The sequence below is a fragment of the Pleurodeles waltl genome, chromosome 4_1, assembly GCF_031143425.1.
Source record: "Pleurodeles waltl isolate 20211129_DDA chromosome 4_1, aPleWal1.hap1.20221129, whole genome shotgun sequence".
Lineage (NCBI taxonomy): Eukaryota > Metazoa > Chordata > Amphibia > Caudata > Salamandridae > Pleurodeles > Pleurodeles waltl.
In genome coordinates this window covers 54,438,926-54,460,557 of record NC_090442.1, presented here as the reverse complement: position 1 = coordinate 54,460,557, position 21,632 = coordinate 54,438,926, and the positions used below count along the sequence as shown (strand labels likewise).

At 52.8% G+C, this 21,632-nt stretch overlaps 12 non-coding genes across 12 annotated transcripts; 2 read left to right on the top strand and 10 right to left on the bottom strand.

The window, feature by feature from the left end:
• The first annotated feature begins 3,089 nt into the window (after nt 1-3,089).
• Nucleotides 3,090-3,160, top strand: TRNAG-GCC (transfer RNA glycine (anticodon GCC)). Its single transcript has one exon. It is a non-coding gene; the product is annotated as a tRNA-Gly (tRNA).
• Nucleotides 3,161-3,231: 71 nt separating this feature from the next.
• TRNAW-CCA (transfer RNA tryptophan (anticodon CCA)) lies at nt 3,232-3,303 on the bottom strand. Its single transcript has one exon. It is a non-coding gene; the product is annotated as a tRNA-Trp (tRNA).
• A 4,403-nt stretch (nt 3,304-7,706) lies between these two features.
• TRNAW-CCA (transfer RNA tryptophan (anticodon CCA)) lies at nt 7,707-7,778 on the bottom strand. The gene has a single exon. It is a non-coding gene; the product is annotated as a tRNA-Trp (tRNA).
• A 253-nt stretch (nt 7,779-8,031) lies between these two features.
• TRNAN-GUU (transfer RNA asparagine (anticodon GUU)) lies at nt 8,032-8,105 on the bottom strand. Its single transcript has one exon. It is a non-coding gene; the product is annotated as a tRNA-Asn (tRNA).
• A 1,845-nt stretch (nt 8,106-9,950) lies between these two features.
• Nucleotides 9,951-10,022, bottom strand: TRNAW-CCA (transfer RNA tryptophan (anticodon CCA)). The gene has a single exon. It is a non-coding gene; the product is annotated as a tRNA-Trp (tRNA).
• A 2,175-nt stretch (nt 10,023-12,197) lies between these two features.
• On the bottom strand, nt 12,198-12,269 carry TRNAW-CCA (transfer RNA tryptophan (anticodon CCA)). The gene has a single exon. It is a non-coding gene; the product is annotated as a tRNA-Trp (tRNA).
• Nucleotides 12,270-12,522: 253 nt separating this feature from the next.
• Nucleotides 12,523-12,596, bottom strand: TRNAN-GUU (transfer RNA asparagine (anticodon GUU)). Its single transcript has one exon. It is a non-coding gene; the product is annotated as a tRNA-Asn (tRNA).
• A 1,845-nt stretch (nt 12,597-14,441) lies between these two features.
• Nucleotides 14,442-14,513, bottom strand: TRNAW-CCA (transfer RNA tryptophan (anticodon CCA)). The gene has a single exon. It is a non-coding gene; the product is annotated as a tRNA-Trp (tRNA).
• Nucleotides 14,514-16,546: 2,033 nt separating this feature from the next.
• Nucleotides 16,547-16,617, top strand: TRNAG-GCC (transfer RNA glycine (anticodon GCC)). The gene has a single exon. It is a non-coding gene; the product is annotated as a tRNA-Gly (tRNA).
• A 71-nt stretch (nt 16,618-16,688) lies between these two features.
• TRNAW-CCA (transfer RNA tryptophan (anticodon CCA)) lies at nt 16,689-16,760 on the bottom strand. The gene has a single exon. It is a non-coding gene; the product is annotated as a tRNA-Trp (tRNA).
• A 2,175-nt stretch (nt 16,761-18,935) lies between these two features.
• Nucleotides 18,936-19,007, bottom strand: TRNAW-CCA (transfer RNA tryptophan (anticodon CCA)). Its single transcript has one exon. It is a non-coding gene; the product is annotated as a tRNA-Trp (tRNA).
• Nucleotides 19,008-19,260: 253 nt separating this feature from the next.
• Nucleotides 19,261-19,334, bottom strand: TRNAN-GUU (transfer RNA asparagine (anticodon GUU)). The gene has a single exon. It is a non-coding gene; the product is annotated as a tRNA-Asn (tRNA).
• Between the last annotated feature and the right edge of the window lie 2,298 nt (nt 19,335-21,632).

The following is a 21,632-nucleotide window of genomic DNA, read 5'->3' as shown; positions in this document are numbered from 1 at the left end:
GGTCCCAGAGCTGCTGCCTTCTCTGCACTCTGGCTTGTAAGACTGCAGGCAAAGGCCCTCCCTGGCCCCTCAGCCAGATAGATACATTTACCTGCAGGGCTCAGCTTTGGTGAAAGATATTGGCGAGAGAGAGGAAAGGGGACGGCCCGTGGTGCACCCCCTATTTTGCATAGAACCACAGCCTCCTGGGAGGGCAGAGACATGAGGGTTCTCAGGGAAAGCCCTCCCAGGAGTGTTGAAGGGCAGGACGTGAAACACAGCAATCCCGGAATGGCCTGGTCTAAGATGCCTGTGCAATAGGCCTGGCCCTAGGCTTCCGGGGCTCTTCCTCGGCAGAGGCCCCAGTGGTATGAGCCCGACCAGGGCTGTGCCCGACCAGGGCTGTAGGGCGCGTTGGGAGCGCGTTAGGGACGCGAAGAGGGCGCAGGGCGCAGAACTCTGCCCGTTTCTCCCCAGGATTTTGGGGAGGACAGGGAATCTGGCCAGGTCAGTGACTAGGCTGTCCCAGAAGGAAAGTCCAGTGACAGTGGCATGTTGTGAAACACAAGATTGCTGGTGGTCTGGAGGGTGCTTTCTGTCAGCCACTTCTCCTGGGAGCAGCCAGAGAGCAGGCTGATGTCGTGCTCTGTCAAGCACAACACTGGCCCCAAACCACTGTCCTTAGCAAAAGCAGAAACATTCATAGTTTCAGTCTCCTGCATCTGATTCCTGCCATCAGCATGTGAACGTTTGGCAGTCCAAGGCTTGCCATGCAAACTTTGTTCATAGGTGTCCCATGCGAATGCATGGGCCTCATCACTACTGTCTACGGCAGGGCTCTCTGCTCAGCCTATGTAAGTGAAGCATTGGTGGTTCAGTGGTAGAATTCTCGCCTGCCACGCGGGAGGCCCAGGTTCGATTTGCGGCCAATGCAAAGCGCCCTTCTTTTGGCTTTGCTTTAGAAGTCAGAGATATAGACTTGGTGGGGAAAAAAATGTCAAAGAGTAACCCTGACGTGATTTGAACACGCAACCTTCTGATCTGGAGTCAGACGCGCTACCGTTGCGCCACGAGGTTCCTGTGCATGCAGTTCTCAGCCCCGGATCAAGAAATGCTTCTGTGCCTTTTATTGGCCCTCAGTACGCCTGTGGTTAAAGTAGAAGGCTTGGTGGCCCGTTTCCAGTCCTATTGGTGGAAATGACTAGAGGTGAAGAGATGAGAGAAGATAGAAATGTTGAGATAGAGCATGTCACGCAGGCAAAGCGAGAGCTCTAAGAGCAAAGCCAGACAGCTGTGTTTTAATTCAGGACTTGATGTAGGCAAAAGCATACGTCCCTGGGTGGGCTTGAACCACCAACCTTTCGGTTAACAGCCAAACGCGCTAACCGATTGCGCCACAGAGACCAACCACCGCAGTGAGCGTGTTGGGACTCAATATATGTTTTTACCTTTGTGCTCCTGCCTGCAGCTCTAAGGTCCTGGCATAAGACAGGTAGGCTTAGACTCCATTGTGACATGTCTTACTTCTCTTAGAAGAAGGTTCTGAGTTGCCAGGCAGCTTATCTTCTGCCGGGCACACTTTCCTTTGCAGGCTTTCAGGTTGTGAATCCAGCACTGCTTAGGTGTCCATGTCAGACATGAGCAGCTCATTGAGCCCCACTGTGTGTTTTTTGTGGAGATACAACTCTCAGACTAGAGGGAGCAGGCGGGAAGTGGGTGAGACTCACACAGGGTGGGTGGGGCAGTTAAAGGATGTTATCTAATAGTGTAATCGAGGAGTTGTTTTTTTTGCGCACTACACTTTAACCAGCGATTCTTTCTAAAAGGAAATCCCAGGGCAGTACCCGCAATGAGTGGCATCCCCACACCCGAGGTTGCATTGTGGTAGCTGTTCCCTGAGCCCATAGCCCCTGTCCCCATGTCGCCCTTTCTCCTCGTGTAACTCACCCCAGGTTCGGTGGCTCTGATACTTGCTGCTTCTGCTGCGCGATCATCCCCATGATCTGGGCCTTTGTACGAAATGTCATGTAAGATGACTTTATTCAGCACGGCGTTTGTCATTTGCTTGGTTGTCCTGTCACTGTTGGATGTTTTCTTGCGCAGACTACTGTCTAATGGTGGGAAGGCCACGAGACACGTGACTTTTCTCTTTCCTTGTTAGCATAGTTTCCTGCCACTGTCTTGGTGTGCTGCCAGCCTGTGAGACACGTGTCTTGCCCATCTCAGCTCCACTGTGGCATGTTAGATATGTCTTTGAGCAGAGTCCCGGTCCCAGAGCTGCTGCCTTCTCTGCACTCTGGCTTGTAAGACTGCAGGCAAAGGCCCTCCCTGGCCCCTCAGCCAGATAGATACATTTACCTGCAGGGCTCAGCTTTGGTGAAAGATATTGGCGAGAGAGAGGAAAGGGGACGGCCCGTGGTGCACCCCCTATTTTGCATAGAACCACAGCCTCCTGGGAGGGCAGAGACATGAGGGTTCTCAGGGAAAGCCCTCCCAGGAGAGTTGAAGGGCAGGACGTGAAACACAGCAATCCCGGAATGGCCTGGTCTAAGATGCCTGTGCAATAGGCCTGGCCCTAGGCTTCCGGGGCTCTTCCTCGGCAGAGGCCCCAGTGGTATGAGCCCGACCAGGGCTGTGCCCGACCAGGGCTGTAGGGCGCGTTGGGAGCGCGTTAGGGACGCGAAAGAGGGCGCAGGGCGCAGAACTCTGCCCGTTTCTCCCCAGGATTTTGGGGAGGACAGGGAATCTGGCCAGGTCAGTGACTAGGCTTTCCCAGAAGGAAAGTCCAGTGACAGTGGCATGTTGTGAAACACAAGATTGCTGGTGGTCTGGAGGGTGCTTTCTGTCAGCCACTTCTCCCGGGAGCAGCCAGAGAGCAGGCTGATGTCGTGCTCTGTCAAGCACAACACTGGCCCCAAACCACTGTCCTTAGCAAAAGCAGAAACATTCATAGTTTCAGTCTCCTGCATCTGATTCCTGCCATCAGCATGTGAACGTTTGGCAGTCCAAGGCTTGCCATGCAAACTTTGTTCATAGGTGTCCCATGCGAATGCATGGGCCTCATCACTACTGTCTACGGCAGGGCTCTCTGCTCAGGTTATGTAAGTCAAGCATTGGTGGTTCAGTGGTAGAATTCTCGCCTGCCACGCGGGAGGCCCGGGTTCGATTCCCGGCCAATGCAAAGCGCCCTTCTTTTGGCTTTGCTTTAGAAGTCAGAGATATAGACTTGGTGGGGAAAAAAATGTCAAAGAGTGACCCCGACGTGATTTGAACACGCAACCTTCTGATCTGGAGTCAGACGCGCTACCGTTGCGCCACGAGGTCCCTGTGCATGCAGTTCTCAGCCCCGGATCAAGAAATGCTTCTGTGCCTTTTATTGGCCCTCAGTACGCCTGTGGTTAAAGTAGAAGGCTTGGTGGCCCGTTTCCAGTCCTATTGGTGGAAATGACTAGAGGTGAAGAGATGAGAGAAGATAGAAATGTTGAGATAGAGCATGTCACGCAGGCAAAGCGAGAGCTCTAAGAGCAAAGCCAGACAGCTGTGTTTTAATTCAGGACTTGATGTAGGCAAAAGCATACGTCCCTGGGTGGGCTTGAACCACCAACCTTTCGGTTAACAGCCGAACGCGCTAACCGATTGCGCCATAGAGACCAACCACCGCAGTGAGCGTGTTGGGACTCAATATATGTTTTTACCTTTGTGCTCCTGCCTGCAGCTCTAAGGTCCTGGCATAAGACAGGTAGGCTTAGACTCCATTGTGACATGTCTTACTTCTCTTAGAAGAAGGTTCTGAGTTGCCAGGCAGCTTATCTTCTGCCGGGCACACTTTCCTTTGCAGGCTTTCAGGTTGTGAATCCAGCACTGCTTAGGTGTCCATGTCAGACATGAGCAGCTCATTGAGCCCCACTGTGTGTTTTTTGTGGAGATACAACTCTCAGACTAGAGGGAGCAGGCGGGAAGTGGGTGAGACTCACACAGGGTGGGTGGGGCAGTTAAAGGATGTTATCTAATAGTGTAATCGAGGAGTTGGGTTTTTTGTGCACTACACTTTAACCAGCGATTCTTTCTAAAAGGAAATCCCAGGGCAGTACCCGCAATGAGTGGCATCCCCACACCCGAGGTTGCATTGTGGTAGCTGTTCCCTGAGCCCCTAGCCCCTGTCCCCATGTCGCCCTTTCTCCTCGTGTAACTCACCTCAGGTTCGGTGGCTCTGATACTTGCTGCTTCTGCGCGATCATCCCCATGATCTGGGCCTTTGTACGAAATGTCATGTAAGATGACTTTATTCAGCACAGCGTTTGTCATTTGCTTGGTTGTCCTGTCACTGTTGGATGTTTTCTTGCGCAGACTACTGTCTAATGGTGGGAAGGCCACGAGACACGTGACTTTTCTCTTTCCTTGTTAGCATAGTTTCCTGCCACTGTCTTGTTGTGCTGCCTGCCTGTGAGACACGTGTCTTGCCCATCTCAGCTCCACTGTGGCATGTTAGATATGTCTTTGAGCAGAGTCCCGGTCCCAGAGCTGATGCCTTCTCTGCACTCTGGCTTGTAAGACTGCAGGCAAAGGCCCTCCCTGGCCCCTCAGCCAGATAGATACATTTACCTGCAGGGCTCAGCTTTGGTGAAAGATATTGGCGAGAGAGAGGAAAGGGGACGGCCCGTGGTGCACCCCCTATTTTGCATAGAACCACAGCCTCCTGGGAGGGCAGAGACATGAGGGTTCTCAGGGAAAGCCCTCCCAGGAGTGTTGAAGGGCAGGACGTGAAACACAGCAATCCCGGAATGGCCTGGTCTAAGATGCCTGTGCAATAGGCCTGGCCCTAGGCTTCCGGGGCTCTTCCTCGGCAGAGGCCCCAGTGGTATGAGCCCGACCAGGGCTGTAGGGCGCGTTGGGAGCACGTTAGGGACGCGAAAGAGGGCGCAGGGCGCAGAACTCTGCCCGTTTCTCCCCAGGATTTTGGGGAGGACAGGGAATCTGGCCAGGTCAGTGACTAGGCTTTCCCAGAAGGAAAGTCCAGTGACAGTGGCATGTTGTGAAACACAAGATTGCTGGTGGTCTGGAGGGTGCTTTCTGTCAGCCACTTCTCCTGGGAGCAGCCAGAGAGCAGGCTGATGTCGTGCTCTGTCAAGCACAACACTGGCCCCAAACCACTGTCCTTAGCAAAAGCAGAAACATTCATAGTTTCAGTCTCCTGCATCTGATTCCTGCCATCAGCATGTGAACGTTTGCCAGTCCAAGGCTTGCCATGCAAACTTTGTTCATAGGTGTCCCATGCGAATGCATGGGCCTCATCACTACTGTCTACGGCAGGGCTCTCTGCTCAGCCTATGTAAGTGGAGCATTGGTGGTTCAGTGGTAGAATTCTCGCCTGCCACGCGGGAGGCCCAGGTTCGATTTGCGGCCAATGCAAAGTGCCCTTCTTTTGGCTTTGCTTTAGAAGTCAGAGATATAGACTTGGTGGGGAAAAAAATGTCAAAGAGTGACCCCGACGTGATTTGAACACGCAACCTTCTGAACTGGAGTCAGACGCGCTACCGTTGCGCCACGAGGTTCCTGTGCATGCAGTTCTCAGCCCCGGATCAAGAAATGCTTCTGTGCCTTTTATTGGCCCTCAGTACGCCTGTGGTTAAAGTAGAAGGCTTGGTGGCCCGTTTCCAGTCCTATTGGTGGAAATGACTAGAGGTGAAGAGATGAGAGAAGATAGAAATGTTGAGATAGAGCATGTCACGCAGGCAAAGCGAGAGCTCTAAGAGCAAAGCCAGACAGCTGTGTTTTAATTCAGGACTTGATGTAGGCAAAAGCATACGTCCCTGGGTGGGCTTGAAACACCAACCTTTCGGTTAACAGCCGAACGCGCTAACCGATTGCGCCACAGAGACCAACCACCGCAGTGAGCGTGTTGGGACTCAATATATGTTTTTACCTTTGTGCTCCTGCCTGCAGCTCTAAGGTCCTTGCATAAGACAGGTAGGCTTAGACTCCATTGTGACATGTCTTACTTCTCTTAGAAGAAGGTTCTGAGTTGCCAGGCAGCTTATCTTCTGCCGGGCACACTTTCCTTTGCAGGCTTTCAGGTTGTGAATCCAGCACTGCTTAGGTGTCCATGTCAGACATGAGCAGCTCATTGAGCCCCACTGTGTGTTTTTTGTGGAGATACAACTCTCAGACTAGAGGGAGCAGGCGGGAAGTGGGTGAGACTCACACAGGGTGGGTGGGGCAGTTAAAGGATGTTATCTAATAGTGTAATCGAGGAGTTGGGTTTTTTGTGCACTACACTTTAACCAGCGATTCTTTCTAAAAGGAAATCCCAGGGCAGTACCCGCAATGAGTGGCATCCCCACACCCGAGGTTGCATTGTGGTAGCTGTTCCCTGAGCCCATAGCCCCTGTCCCCATGTCGCCCTTTCTCCTCGTGTAACTCACCCCAGGTTCGGTGGCTCTGATACTTGCTGCTTCTGCTGCGCGATCATCCCCATGATCTGGGCCTTTGTACGAAATGTCATGTAAGATGACTTTATTCAGCACGGCGTTTGTCATTTGCTTGGTTGTCCTGTCACTGTTGGATGTTTTCTTGCGCAGACTACTGTCTAATGGTGGGAAGGCCACGAGACACGTGACTTTTCTCTTTCCTTGTTAGCATAGTTTCCTGCCACTGTCTTGGTGTGCTGCCAGCCTGTGAGACACGTGTCTTGCCCATCTCAGCTCCACTGTGGCATGTTAGATATGTCTTTGAGCAGAGTCCCGGTCCCAGAGCTGCTGCCTTCTCTGCACTCTGGCTTGTAAGACTGCAGGCAAAGGCCCTCCCTGGCCCCTCAGCCAGATAGATACATTTACCTGCAGGGCTCAGCTTTGGTGAAAGATATTGGCGAAAGAGAGGAAAGGGGACGGCCCGTGGTGCACCCCCTATTTTGCATAGAACCACAGCCTCCTGGGAGGGCAGAGACATGAGGGTTCTCAGGGAAAGCCCTCCCAGGAGTGTTGAAGGGCAGGACGTGAAACACAGCAATCCCGGAATGGCCTGGTCTAAGATGCCTGTGCAATAGGCCTGGCCCTAGGCTTCCGGGGCTCTTCCTCGGCAGAGGCCCCAGTGGTATGAGCCCGACCAGGGCTGTGCCCGACCAGGGCTGTAGGGCGCGTTGGGAGCGCGTTAGGGACGCGAAAGAGGGCGCAGGGCGCAGAACTCTGCCCGTTTCTCCCCAGGATTTTGGGGAGGACAGGGAATCTGGCCAGGTCAGTGACTAGGCTTTCCCAGAAGGAAAGTCCAGTGACAGTGGCATGTTGTGAAACACAAGATTGCTGGTGGTCTGGAGGGTGCTTTCTGTCAGCCACTTCTCCCGGGAGCAGCCAGAGAGCAGGCTGATGTCGTGCTCTGTCAAGCACAACACTGGCCCCAAACCACTGTCCTTAGCAAAAGCAGAAACATTCATAGTTTCAGTCTCCTGCATCTGATTCCTGCCATCAGCATGTGAACGTTTGGCAGTCCAAGGCTTGCCATGCAAACTTTGTTCATAGGTGTCCCATGCGAATGCATGGGCCTCATCACTACTGTCTACGGCAGGGCTCTCTGCTCAGGTTATGTAAGTGAAGCATTGGTGGTTCAGTGGTAGAATTCTTGCCTGCCACGCGGGAGGCCCGGGTTCGATTCCTGGCCAATGCAAAGCGCCCTTCTTTTGGCTTTGCTTTAGAAGTCAGAGATATAGACTTGGTGGGGAAAAAAATGTCATAGAGTGACCCCGACGTGATTTGAACACGCAACCTTCTGATCTGGAGTCAGACGCGCTACCGTTGCGCCACGAGGTCCCTGTGCATGCAGTTCTCAGCCCCGGATCAAGAAATGCTTCTGTGCCTTTTATTGGCCCTCAGTACGCCTGTGGTTAAAGTAGAAGGCTTGGTGGCCCGTTTCCAGTCCTATTGGTGGAAATGACTAGAGGTGAAGAGATGAGAGAAGATAGAAATGTTGAGATAGAGCATGTCACGCAGGCAAAGAGAGAGCTCTAAGAGCAAAGCCAGACAGCTGTGTTTTAATTCAGGACTTGATGTAGGCAAAAGCATACGTCCCTGGGTGGGCTTGAACCACCAACCTTTCGGTTAACAGCCGAACGCGCTAACCGATTGCGCCACAGAGACCAACCACCGCAGTGAGCGTGTTGGGACTCAATATATGTTTTTACCTTTGTGCTCCTGCCTGCAGCTCTAAGGTCCTGGCATAAGACAGGTAGGCTTAGACTCCATTGTGACATGTCTTACTTCTCTTAGAAGAAGGTTCTGAGTTGCCAGGCAGCTTATCTTCTGCCGGGCACACTTTCCTTTGCAGGCTTTCAGGTTGTGAATCCAGCACTGCTTAGGTGTCCATGTCAGACATGAGCAGCTCATTGAGCCCCACTGTGTGTTTTTTGTGGAGATACAACTCTCAGACTAGAGGGAGCAGGCGGGAAGTGGGTGAGACTCACACAGGGTGGGTGGGGCAGTTAAAGGATGTTATCTAATAGTGTAATCGAGGAGTTGGGTTTTTTGTGCACTACACTTTAACCAGCGATTCTTTCTAAAAGGAAATCCCAGGGCAGTACCCGCAATGAGTGGCATCCCCACACCCGAGGTTGCATTGTGGTAGCTGTTCCCTGAGCCCCTAGCCCCTGTCCCCATGTCGCCCTTTCTCCTCGTGTAACTCACCTCAGGTTCGGTGGCTCTGATACTTGCTGCTTCTGCGCGATCATCCCCATGATCTGGGCCTTTGTACGAAATGTCATGTAAGATGACTTTATTCAGCACAGCGTTTGTCATTTGCTTGGTTGTCCTGTCACTGTTGGATGTTTTCTTGCGCAGACTACTGTCTAATGGTGGGAAGGCCACGAGACACGTAACTTTTCTCTTTCCTTGTTAGCATAGTTTCCTGCCACTGTCTTGTTGTGCTGCCTGCCTGTGAGACACGTGTCTTGCCCATCTCAGCTCCACTGTGGCATGTTAGATATGTCTTTGAGCAGAGTCCCGGTCCCAGAGCTGCTGCCTTCTCTGCACTCTGGCTTGTAAGACTGCAGGCAAAGGCCCTCCCTGGCCCCTCAGCCAGATAGATACATTTACCTGCAGGGCTCAGCTTTGGTGAAAGATATTGGCGAGAGAGAGGAAAGGGGACGGCCCGTGGTGCACCCCCTATTTTGCATAGAACCACAGCCTCCTGGGAGGGCAGAGACATGAGGGTTCTCAGGGAAAGCCCTCCCAGGAGTGTTGAAGGGCAGGACGTGAAACACAGCAATCCCGGAATGGCCTGGTCTAAGATGCCTGTGCAATAGGCCTGGCCCTAGGCTTCCGGGGCTCTTCCTCGGCAGAGGCCCCAGTGGTATGAGCCCGACCAGGGCTGTGCCCGACCAGGGCTGTAGGGCGCGTTGGGAGCGCGTTAGGGACGCGAAAGAGGGCGCAGGGCGCAGAACTCTGCCCGTTTCTCCCCAGGATTTTGGGGAGGACAGGGAATCTGGCCAGGTCAGTGACTAGGCTTTCCCAGAAGGAAAGTCCAGTGACAGTGGCATGTTGTGAAACACAAGATTGCTGGTGGTCTGGAGGGTGCTTTCTGTCAGCCACTTCTCCCGGGAGCAGCCAGAGAGCAGGCTGATGTCGTGCTCTGTCAAGCACAACACTGGCCCCAAACCACTGTCCTTAGCAAAAGCAGAAACATTCATAGTTTCAGTCTCCTGCATCTGATTCCTGCCATCAGCATGTGAACGTTTGGCAGTCCAAGGCTTGCCATGCAAACTTTGTTCATAGGTGTCCCATGCGAATGCATGGGCCTCATCACTACTGTCTACGGCAGGGCTCTCTGCTCAGCCTATGTAAGTGAAGCATTGGTGGTTCAGTGGTAGAATTCTCGCCTGCCACGCGGGAGGCCCAGGTTCGATACCCAGCCAATGCAAAGCGCCCTTCTTTTGGCTTTGCTTTAGAAGTCAGAGATATAGACTTGGTGGGGAAAAAAATGTCAAAGAGTGACCCCGACGTGATTTGAACACGCAACCTTCTGATCTGGAGTCAGACGCGCTACCGTTGCGCCACGAGGTCCCTGTGCATGCAGTTCTCAGCCCCGGATCAAGAAATGCTTCTGTGCCTTTTATTGGCCCTCAGTACGCCTGTGGTTAAAGTAGAAGGCTTGGTGGCCCGTTTCCAGTCCTATTGGTGGAAATGACTAGAGGTGAAGAGATGAGAGAAGATAGAAATGTTGAGATAGAGCATGTCACTCAGGCAAAGCGAGAGCTCTAAGAGCAAAGCCAGACAGCTGTGTTTTAATTCAGGACTTGATGTAGGCAAAAGCATACGTCCCTGGGTGGGCTTGAACCACCAACCTTTCGGTTAACAGCCAAACGCGCTAACCGATTGCGCCACAGAGACCAACCACCGCAGTGAGCGTGTTGGGACTCAATATATGTTTTTACCTTTGTGCTCCTGCCTGCAGCTCTAAGGTCCTGGCATAAGACAGGTAGGCTTAGACTCCATTGTGACATGTCTTACTTCTCTTAGAAGAAGGTTCTGAGTTGCCAGGCAGCTTATCTTCTGCCGGGCACACTTTCCTTTGCAGGCTTTCAGGTTGTGAATCCAGCACTGCTTAGGTGTCCATGTCAGACATGAGCAGCTCATTGAGCCCCACTGTGTGTTTTTTGTGGAGATACAACTCTCAGACTAGAGGGAGCAGGCGGGAAGTGGGTGAGACTCACACAGGGTGGGTGGGGCAGTTAAAGGATGTTATCTAATAGTGTAATCGAGGAGTTGGTTTTTTTGCGCACTACACTTTAACCAGCGATTCTTTCTAAAAGGAAATCCCAGGGCAGTACCCGCAATGAGTGGCATCCCCACACCCGAGGTTGCATTGTGGTAGCTGTTCCCTGAGCCCATAGCCCCTGTCCCCATGTCGCCCTTTCTCCTCGTGTAACTCACCCCAGGTTCGGTGGCTCTGATACTTGCTGCTTCTGCTGCGCGATCATCCCCATGATCTGGGCCTTTGTACGAAATGTCATGTAAGATGACTTTATTCAGCACGGCGTTTGTCATTTGCTTGGTTGTCCTGTCACTGTTGGATGTTTTCTTGCGCAGACTACTGTCTAATGGTGGGAAGGCCACGAGACACGTGACTTTTCTCTTTCCTTGTTAGCATAGTTTCCTGCCACTGTCTTGGTGTGCTGCCAGCCTGTGAGACACGTGTCTTGCCCATCTCAGCTCCACTGTGGCATGTTAGATATGTCTTTGAGCAGAGTCCCGGTCCCAGAGCTGCTGCCTTCTCTGCACTCTGGCTTGTAAGACTGCAGGCAAAGGCCCTCCCTGGCCCCTCAGCCAGATAGATACATTTACCTGCAGGGCTCAGCTTTGGTGAAAGATATTGGCGAGAGAGAGGAAAGGGGACGGCCCGTGGTGCACCCCCTATTTTGCATAGAACCACAGCCTCCTGGGAGGGCAGAGACATGAGGGTTCTCAGGGAAAGCCCTCCCAGGAGTGTTGAAGGGCAGGACGTGAAACACAGCAATCCCGGAATGGCCTGGTCTAAGATGCCTGTGCAATAGGCCTGGCCCTAGGCTTCCGGGGCTCTTCCTCGGCAGAGGCCCCAGTGGTATGAGCCCGACCAGGGCTGTGCCCGACCAGGGCTGTAGGGCGCGTTGGGAGCGCGTTAGGGACGCGAAAGAGGGCGCAGGGCGCAGAACTCTGCCCGTTTCTCCCCAGGATTTTGGGGAGGACAGGGAATCTGGCCAGGTCAGTGACTAGGCTTTCCCAGAAGGAAAGTCCAGTGACAGTGGCATGTTGTGAAACACAAGATTGCTGGTGGTCTGGAGGGTGCTTTCTGTCAGCCACTTCTCCCGGGAGCAGCCAGAGAGCAGGCTGATGTCGTGCTCTGTCAAGCACAACACTGGCCCCAAACCACTGTCCTTAGCAAAAGCAGAAACATTCATAGTTTCAGTCTCCTGCATCTGATTCCTGCCATCAGCATGTGAACGTTTGGCAGTCCAAGGCTTGCCATGCAAACTTTGTTCATAGGTGTCCCATGCGAATGCATGGGCCTCATCACTACTGTCTACGGCAGGGCTCTCTGCTCAGGTTATGTAAGTGAAGCATTGGTGGTTCAGTGGTAGAATTCTTGCCTGCCACGCGGGAGGCCCGGGTTCGATTCCCGGCCAATGCAAAGCGCCCTTCTTTTGGCTTTGCTTTAGAAGTCAGAGATATAGACTTGGTGGGGAAAAAAATGTCATAGAGTGACCCCGACGTGATTTGAACACGCAACCTTCTGATCTGGAGTCAGACGCGCTACCGTTGCGCCACGAGGTCCCTGTGCATGCAGTTCTCAGCCCCGGATCAAGAAATGCTTCTGTGCCTTTTATTGGCCCTCAGTACGCCTGTGGTTAAAGTAGAAGGCTTGGTGGCCCGTTTCCAGTCCTATTGGTGGAAATGACTAGAGGTGAAGAGATGAGAGAAGATAGAAATGTTGAGATAGAGCATGTCACGCAGGCAAAGAGAGAGCTCTAAGAGCAAAGCCAGACAGCTGTGTTTTAATTCAGGACTTGATGTAGGCAAAAGCATACGTCCCTGGGTGGGCTTGAACCACCAACCTTTCGGTTAACAGCCGAACGCGCTAACCGATTGCGCCACAGAGACCAACCACCGCAGTGAGCGTGTTGGGACTCAATATATGTTTTTACCTTTGTGCTCCTGCCTGCAGCTCTAAGGTCCTGGCATAAGACAGGTAGGCTTAGACTCCATTGTGACATGTCTTACTTCTCTTAGAAGAAGGTTCTGAGTTGCCAGGCAGCTTATCTTCTGCCGGGCACACTTTCCTTTGCAGGCTTTCAGGTTGTGAATCCAGCACTGCTTAGGTGTCCATGTCAGACATGAGCAGCTCATTGAGCCCCACTGTGTGTTTTTTGTGGAGATACAACTCTCAGACTAGAGGGAGCAGGCGGGAAGTGGGTGAGACTCACACAGGGTGGGTGGGGCAGTTAAAGGATGTTATCTAATAGTGTAATCGAGGAGTTGGGTTTTTTGTGCACTACACTTTAACCAGCGATTCTTTCTAAAAGGAAATCCCAGGGCAGTACCCGCAATGAGTGGCATCCCCACACCCGAGGTTGCATTGTGGTAGCTGTTCCCTGAGCCCCTAGCCCCTGTCCCCATGTCGCCCTTTCTCCTCGTGTAACTCACCTCAGGTTCGGTGGCTCTGATACTTGCTGCTTCTGCGCGATCATCCCCATGATCTGGGCCTTTGTACGAAATGTCATGTAAGATGACTTTATTCAGCACAGCGTTTGTCATTTGCTTGGTTGTCCTGTCACTGTTGGATGTTTTCTTGCGCAGACTACTGTCTAATGGTGGGAAGGCCACGAGACACGTAACTTTTCTCTTTCCTTGTTAGCATAGTTTCCTGCCACTGTCTTGTTGTGCTGCCTGCCTGTGAGACACGTGTCTTGCCCATCTCAGCTCCACTGTGGCATGTTAGATATGTCTTTGAGCAGAGTCCCGGTCCCAGAGCTGCTGCCTTCTCTGCACTCTGGCTTGTAAGACTGCAGGCAAAGGCCCTCCCTGGCCCCTCAGCCAGATAGATACATTTACCTGCAGGGCTCAGCTTTGGTGAAAGATATTGGCGAGAGAGAGGAAAGGGGACGGCCCGTGGTGCACCCCCTATTTTGCATAGAACCACAGCCTTCTGGGAGGGCAGAGACATGAGGGTTCTCAGGGAAAGCCCTCCCAGGAGTGTTGAAGGGCAGGACGTGAAACACAGCAATCCCGGAATGGCCTGGTCTAAGATGCCTGTGCAATAGGCCTGGCCCTAGGCTTCCGGGGCTCTTTCTCGGCAGAGGCCCCAGTGGTATGAGCCCGACCAGGGCTGTGCCCGACCAGGGCTGTAGGGCGCGTTGGGAGCGCGTTAGGGACGCGAAAGAGGGCGCAGGGCGCAGAACTCTGCCCGTTTCTCCCCAGGATTTTGGGGAGGACAGGGAATCTGGCCAGGTCAGTGACTAGGCTTTCCCAGAAGGAAAGTCCAGTGACAGTGGCATGTTGTGAAACACAAGATTGCTGGTGGTCTGGAGGGTGCTTTCTGTCAGCCACTTCTCCCGGGAGCAGCCAGAGAGCAGGCTGATGTCGTGCTCTGTCAAGCACAACACTGGCCCCAAACCACTGTCCTTAGCAAAAGCAGAAACATTCATAGTTTCAGTCTCCTGCATCTGATTCCTGCCATCAGCATGTGAACGTTTGGCAGTCCAAGGCTTGCCATGCAAACTTTGTTCATAGGTGTCCCATGCGAATGCATGGGCCTCATCACTACTGTCTACGGCAGGGCTCTCTGCTCAGCCTATGTAAGTGAAGCATTGGTGGTTCAGTGGTAGAATTCTCGCCTGCCACGCGGGAGGCCCGGGTTCGATGCCCAGCCAATGCAAAGCGCCCTTCTTTTGGCTTTGCTTTAGAAGTCAGAGATATAGACTTGGTGGGGAAAAAAATGTCAAAGAGTGACCCCGACGTGATTTGAACACGCAACCTTCTGATCTGGAGTCAGACGCGCTACCGTTGCGCCACGAGGTCCCTGTGCATGCAGTTCTCAGCCCCGGATCAAGAAATGCTTCTGTGCCTTTTATTGGCCCTCAGTACGCCTGTGGTTAAAGTAGAAGGCTTGGTGGCCCGTTTCCAGTCCTATTGGTGGAAATGACTAGAGGTGAAGAGATGAGAGAAGATAGAAATGTTGAGATAGAGCATGTCACTCAGGCAAAGCGAGAGCTCTAAGAGCAAAGCCAGACAGCTGTGTTTTAATTCAGGACTTGATGTAGGCAAAAGCATACGTCCCTGGGTGGGCTTGAACCACCAACCTTTCGGTTAACAGCCAAACGCGCTAACCGATTGCGCCACAGAGACCAACCACCGCAGTGAGCGTGTTGGGACTCAATATATGTTTTTACCTTTGTGCTCCTGCCTGCAGCTCTAAGGTCCTGGCATAAGACAGGTAGGCTTAGACTCCATTGTGACATGTCTTACTTCTCTTAGAAGAAGGTTCTGAGTTGCCAGGCAGCTTATCTTCTGCCGGGCACACTTTCCTTTGCAGGCTTTCAGGTTGTGAATCCAGCACTGCTTAGGTGTCCATGTCAGACATGAGCAGCTCATTGAGCCCCACTGTGTGTTTTTTGTGGAGATACAACTCTCAGACTAGAGGGAGCAGGCGGGAAGTGGGTGAGACTCACACAGGGTGGGTGGGGCAGTTAAAGGATGTTATCTAATAGTGTAATCGAGGAGTTGGTTTTTTTGCGCACTACACTTTAACCAGCGATTCTTTCTAAAAGGAAATCCCAGGGCAGTACCCGCAATGAGTGGCATCCCCACACCCGAGGTTGCATTGTGGTAGCTGTTCCCTGAGCCCATAGCCCCTGTCCCCATGTCGCCCTTTCTCCTCGTGTAACTCACCCCAGGTTCGGTGGCTCTGATACTTGCTGCTTCTGCTGCGCGATCATCCCCATGATCTGGGCCTTTGTACGAAATGTCATGTAAGATGACTTTATTCAGCACGGCGTTTGTCATTTGCTTGGTTGTCCTGTCACTGTTGGATGTTTTCTTGCGCAGACTACTGTCTAATGGTGGGAAGGCCACGAGACACGTGACTTTTCTCTTTCCTTGTTAGCATAGTTTCCTGCCACTGTCTTGGTGTGCTGCCAGCCTGTGAGACACGTGTCTTGCCCATCTCAGCTCCACTGTGGCATGTTAGATATGTCTTTGAGCAGAGTCCCGGTCCCAGAGCTGCTGCCTTCTCTGCACTCTGGCTTGTAAGACTGCAGGCAAAGGCCCTCCCTGGCCCCTCAGCCAGATAGATACATTTACCTGCAGGGCTCAGCTTTGGTGAAAGATATTGGCGAGAGAGAGGAAAGGGGACGGCCCGTGGTGCACCCCCTATTTTGCATAGAACCACAGCCTCCTGGGAGGGCAGAGACATGAGGGTTCTCAGGGAAAGCCCTCCCAGGAGTGTTGAAGGGCAGGACGTGAAACACAGCAATCCCGGAATGGCCTGGTCTAAGATGCCTGTGCAATAGGCCTGGCCCTAGGCTTCCGGGGCTCTTCCTCGGCAGAGGCCCCAGTGGTATGAGCCCGACCAGGGCTGTGCCCGACCAGGGCTGTAGGGCGCGTTGGGAGCGCGTTAGGGACGCGAAAGAGGGCGCAGGGCGCAGAACTCTGCCCGTTTCTCCCCAGGATTTTGGGGAGGACAGGGAATCTGGCCAGGTCAGTGACTAGGCTTTCCCAGAAGGAAAGTCCAGTGACAGTGGCATGTTGTGAAACACAAGATTGCTGGTGGTCTGGAGGGTGCTTTCTGTCAGCCACTTCTCCCGGGAGCAGCCAGAGAGCAGGCTGATGTCGTGCTCTGTCAAGCACAACACTGGCCCCAAACCACTGTCCTTAGCAAAAGCAGAAACATTCATAGTTTCAGTCTCCTGCATCTGATTCCTGCCATCAGCATGTGAACGTTTGGCAGTCCAAGGCTTGCCATGCAAACTTTGTTCATAGGTGTCCCATGCGAATGCATGGGCCTCATCACTACTGTCTACGGCAGGGCTCTCTGCTCAGGTTATGTAAGTCAAGCATTGGTGGTTCAGTGGTAGAATTCTCGCCTGCCACGCGGGAGGCCCGGGTTCGATTCCCGGCCAATGCAAAGCGCCCTTCTTTTGGCTTTGCTTTAGAAGTCAGAGATATAGACTTGGTGGGGAAAAAAATGTCAAAGAGTGACCCCGACGTGATTTGAACACGCAACCTTCTGATCTGGAGTCAGACGCGCTACCGTTGCGCCACGAGGTCCCTGTGCATGCAGTTCTCAGCCCCGGATCAAGAAATGCTTCTGTGCCTTTTATTGGCCCTCAGTACGCCTGTGGTTAAAGTAGAAGGCTTGGTGGCCCGTTTCCAGTCCTATTGGTGGAAATGACTAGAGGTGAAGAGATGAGAGAAGATAGAAATGTTGAGATAGAGCATGTCACGCAGGCAAAGCGAGAGCTCTAAGAGCAAAGCCAGACAGCTGTGTTTTAATTCAGGACTTGATGTAGGCAAAAGCATACGTCCCTGGGTGGGCTTGAACCACCAACCTTTCGGTTAACAGCCGAACGCGCTAACCGAGTGCGCCATAGAGACCAACCACCGCAGTGAGCGTGTTGGGACTCAATATATGTTTTTACCTTTGTGCTCCTGCCTGCAGCTCTAAGGTCCTTGCATAAGACAGGTAGGCTTAGACTCCATTGTGACATGTCTTACTTCTCTTAGAAGAAGGTTCTGAGTTGCCAGGCAGCTTATCTTCTGCCGGGCACACTTTCCTTTGCAGGCTTTCAGGTTGTGAATCCAGCACTGCTTAGGTGTCCATGTCAGACATGAGCAGCTCATTGAGCCCCACTGTGTGTTTTTTGTGGAGATACAACTCTCAGACTAGAGGGAGCAGGCGGGAAGTGGGTGAGACTCACACAGGGTGGGTGGGGCAGTTAAAGGATGTTATCTAATAGTGTAATCGAGGAGTTGGGTTTTTTGTGCACTACACTTTAACAGCGATTCTTTCTAAAAGGAAATCCCAGGGCAGTACCCATCAATGAGTGGCATCCCCACACCCGAGGTTGCATTGTGGTAGCTGTTCCCTGAGCCCATAGCCCCTGTCCCCATGTCGCCCTTTCTCCTCGTGTAACTCACCCCAGGTTCGGTGGCTCTGATACTTGCTGCTTCTGCTGCGCGATCATCCCCATGATCTGGGCCTTTGTACGAAATGTCATGTAAGATGACTTTATTCAGCACGGCGTTTGTCATTTGCTTGGTTGTCCTGTCACTGTTGGATGTTTTCTTGCGCAGACTACTGTCTAATGGTGGGAAGGCCACGAGACACGTGACTTTTCTCTTTCCTTGTTAGCATAGTTTCCTGCCACTGTCTTGGTGTGCTGCCAGCCTGTGAGACACGTGTCTTGCCCATCTCAGCTCCACTGTGGCATGTTAGATATGTCTTTGAGCAGAGTCCCGGTCCCAGAGCTGCTGCCTTCTCTGCACTCTGGCTTGTAAGACTGCAGGCAAAGGCCCTCCCTGGCCCCTCAGCCAGATAGATACATTTACCTGCAGGGCTCAGCTTTGGTGAAAGATATTGGCGAAAGAGAGGAAAGGGGACGGCCCGTGGTGCACCCCCTATTTTGCATAGAACCACAGCCTCCTGGGAGGGCAGAGACATGAGGGTTCTCAGGGAAAGCCCTCCCAGGAGTGTTGAAGGGCAGGACGTGAAACACAGCAATCCCGGAATGGCCTGGTCTAAGATGCCTGTGCAATAGGCCTGGCCCTAGGCTTCCGGGGCTCTTCCTCGGCAGAGGCCCCAGTGGTATGAGCCCGACCAGGGCTGTGCCCGACCAGGGCTGTAGGGCGCGTTGGGAGCGCGTTAGGGACGCGAAAGAGGGCGCAGGGCGCAGAACTCTGCCCGTTTCTCCCCAGGATTTTGGGGAGGACAGGGAATCTGGCCAGGTCAGTGACTAGGCTTTCCCAGAAGGAAAGTCCAGTGACAGTGGCATGTTGTGAAACACAAGATTGCTGGTGGTCTGGAGGGTGCTTTCTGTCAGCCACTTCTCCCGGGAGCAGCCAGAGAGCAGGCTGATGTCGTGCTCTGTCAAGCACAACACTGGCCCCAAACCACTGTCCTTAGCAAAAGCAGAAACATTCATAGTTTCAGTCTCCTGCATCTGATTCCTGCCATCAGCATGTGAACGTTTGGCAGTCCAAGGCTTGCCATGCAAACTTTGTTCATAGGTGTCCCATGCGAATGCATGGGCCTCATCACTACTGTCTACGGCAGGGCTCTCTGCTCAGGTTATGTAAGTGAAGCATTGGTGGTTCAGTGGTAGAATTCTTGCCTGCCACGCGGGAGGCCCGGGTTCGATTCCCGGCCAATGCAAAGCGCCCTTCTTTTGGCTTTGCTTTAGAAGTCAGAGATATAGACTTGGTGGGGAAAAAAATGTCAAAGAGTGACCCCGACGTGATTTGAACACGCAACCTTCTGATCTGGAGTCAGACGCGCTACCGTTGCGCCACGAGGTCCCTGTGCATGCAGTTCTCAGCCCCGGATCAAGAAATGCTTCTGTGCCTTTTATTGGCCCTCAGTACGCCTGTGGTTAAAGTAGAAGGCTTGGTGGCCCGTTTCCAGTCCTATTGGTGGAAATGACTAGAGGTGAAGAGATGAGAGAAGATAGAAATGTTGAGATAGAGCATGTCACGCAGGCAAAGAGAGAGCTCTAAGAGCAAAGCCAGACAGCTGTGTTTTAATTCAGGACTTGATGTAGGCAAAAGCATACGTCCCTGGGTGGGCTTGAACCACCAACCTTTCGGTTAACAGCCGAACGCGCTAACCGATTGCGCCACAGAGACCAACCACCGCAGTGAGCGTGTTGGGACTCAATATATGTTTTTACCTTTGTGCTCCTGCCTGCAGCTCTAAGGTCCTGGCATAAGACAGGTAGGCTTAGACTCCATTGTGACATGTCTTACTTCTCTTAGAAGAAGGTTCTGAGTTGCCAGGCAGCTTATCTTCTGCCGGGCACACTTTCCTTTGCAGGCTTTCAGGTTGTGAATCCAGCACTGCTTAGGTGTCCATGTCAGACATGAGCAGCTCATTGAGCCCCACTGTGTGTTTTTTGTGGAGATACAACTCTCAGACTAGAGGGAGCAGGCGGGAAGTGGGTGAGACTCACACAGGGTGGGTGGGGCAGTTAAAGGATGTTATCTAATAGTGTAATCGAGGAGTTGGGTTTTTTGTGCACTACACTTTAACCAGCGATTCTTTCTAAAAGGAAATCCCAGGGCAGTACCCGCAATGAGTGGCATCCCCACACCCGAGGTTGCATTGTGGTAGCTGTTCCCTGAGCCCCTAGCCCCTGTCCCCATGTCGCCCTTTCTCCTCGTGTAACTCACCTCAGGTTCGGTGGCTCTGATACTTGCTGCTTCTGCGCGATCATCCCCATGATCTGGGCCTTTGTACGAAATGTCATGTAAGATGACTTTATTCAGCACAGCGTTTGTCATTTGCTTGGTTGTCCTGTCACTGTTGGATGTTTTCTTGCGCAGACTACTGTCTAATGGTGGGAAGGCCACGAGACACGTAACTTTTCTCTTTCCTTGTTAGCATAGTTTCCTGCCACTGTCTTGTTGTGCTGCCTGCCTGTGAGACACGTGTCTTGCCCATCTCAGCTCCACTGTGGCATGTTAGATATGTCTTTGAGCAGAGTCCCGGTCCCAGAGCTGCTGCCTTCTCTGCACTCTGGCTTGTAAGACTGCAGGCAAAGGCCCTCCCTGGCCCCTCAGCCAGATAGATACATTTACCTGCAGGGCTCAGCTTTGGTGAAAGATATTGGCGAGAGAGAGGAAAGGGGACGGCCCGTGGTGCACCCCCTATTTTGCATAGAACCACAGCCTCCTGGGAGGGCAGAGACATGAGGGTTCTCAGGGAAAGCCCTCCCAGGAGTGTTGAAGGGCAGGACGTGAAACACAGCAATCCCGGAATGGCCTGGTCTAAGATGCCTGTGCAATAGGCCTGGCCCTAGGCTTCCGGGGCTCTTCCTCGGCAGAGGCCCCAGTGGTATGAGCCCGACCAGGGCTGTAGGGCGCGTTGGGAGCACGTTAGGGACGCGAAAGAGGGCGCAGGGCGCAGAACTCTGCCCGTTTCTCCCCAGGATTTTGGGGAGGACAGGGAATCTGGCCAGGTCAGTGACTAGGCTTTCCCAGAAGGAAAGTCCAGTGACAGTGGCATGTTGTGAAACACAAGATTGCTGGTGGTCTGGAGGGTGCTTTCTGTCAGCCACTTCTCCTGGGAGCAGCCAGAGAGCAGGCTGATGTCGTGCTCTGTCAAGCACAACACTGGCCCCAAACCACTGTCCTTAGCAAAAGCAGAAACATTCATAGTTTCAGTCTCCTGCATCTGATTCCTGCCATCAGCATGTGAACGTTTGCCAGTCCAAGGCTTGCCATGCAAACTTTGTTCATAGGTGTCCCATGCGAATGCATGGGCCTCATCACTACTGTCTACGGCAGGGCTCTCTGCTCAGCCTATGTAAGTGGAGCATTGGTGGTTCAGTGGTAGAATTCTCGCCTGCCACGCGGGAGGCCCAGGTTCGATTTGCGGCCAATGCAAAGTGCCCTTCTTTTGGCTTTGCTTTAGAAGTCAGAGATATAGACTTGGTGGGGAAAAAAATGTCAAAGAGTGACCCCGACGTGATTTGAACACGCAACCTTCTGAACTGGAGTCAGACGCGCTACCGTTGCGCCACGAGGTTCCTGTGCATGCAGTTCTCAGCCCCGGATCAAGAAATGCTTCTGTGCCTTTTATTGGCCCTCAGTACGCCTGTGGTTAAAGTAGAAGGCTTGGTGGCCCGTTTCCAGTCCTATTGGTGGAAATGACTAGAGGTGAAGAGATGAGAGAAGATAGAAATGTTGAGATAGAGCATGTCACGCAGGCAAAGCGAGAGCTCTAAGAGCAAAGCCAGACAGCTGTGTTTTAATTCAGGACTTGATGTAGGCAAAAGCATACGTCCCTGGGTGGGCTTGAAACACCAACCTTTCGGTTAACAGCCGAACGCGCTAACCGATTGCGCCACAGAGACCAACCACCGCAGTGAGCGTGTTGGGACTCAATATATGTTTTTACCTTTGTGCTCCTGCCTGCAGCTCTAA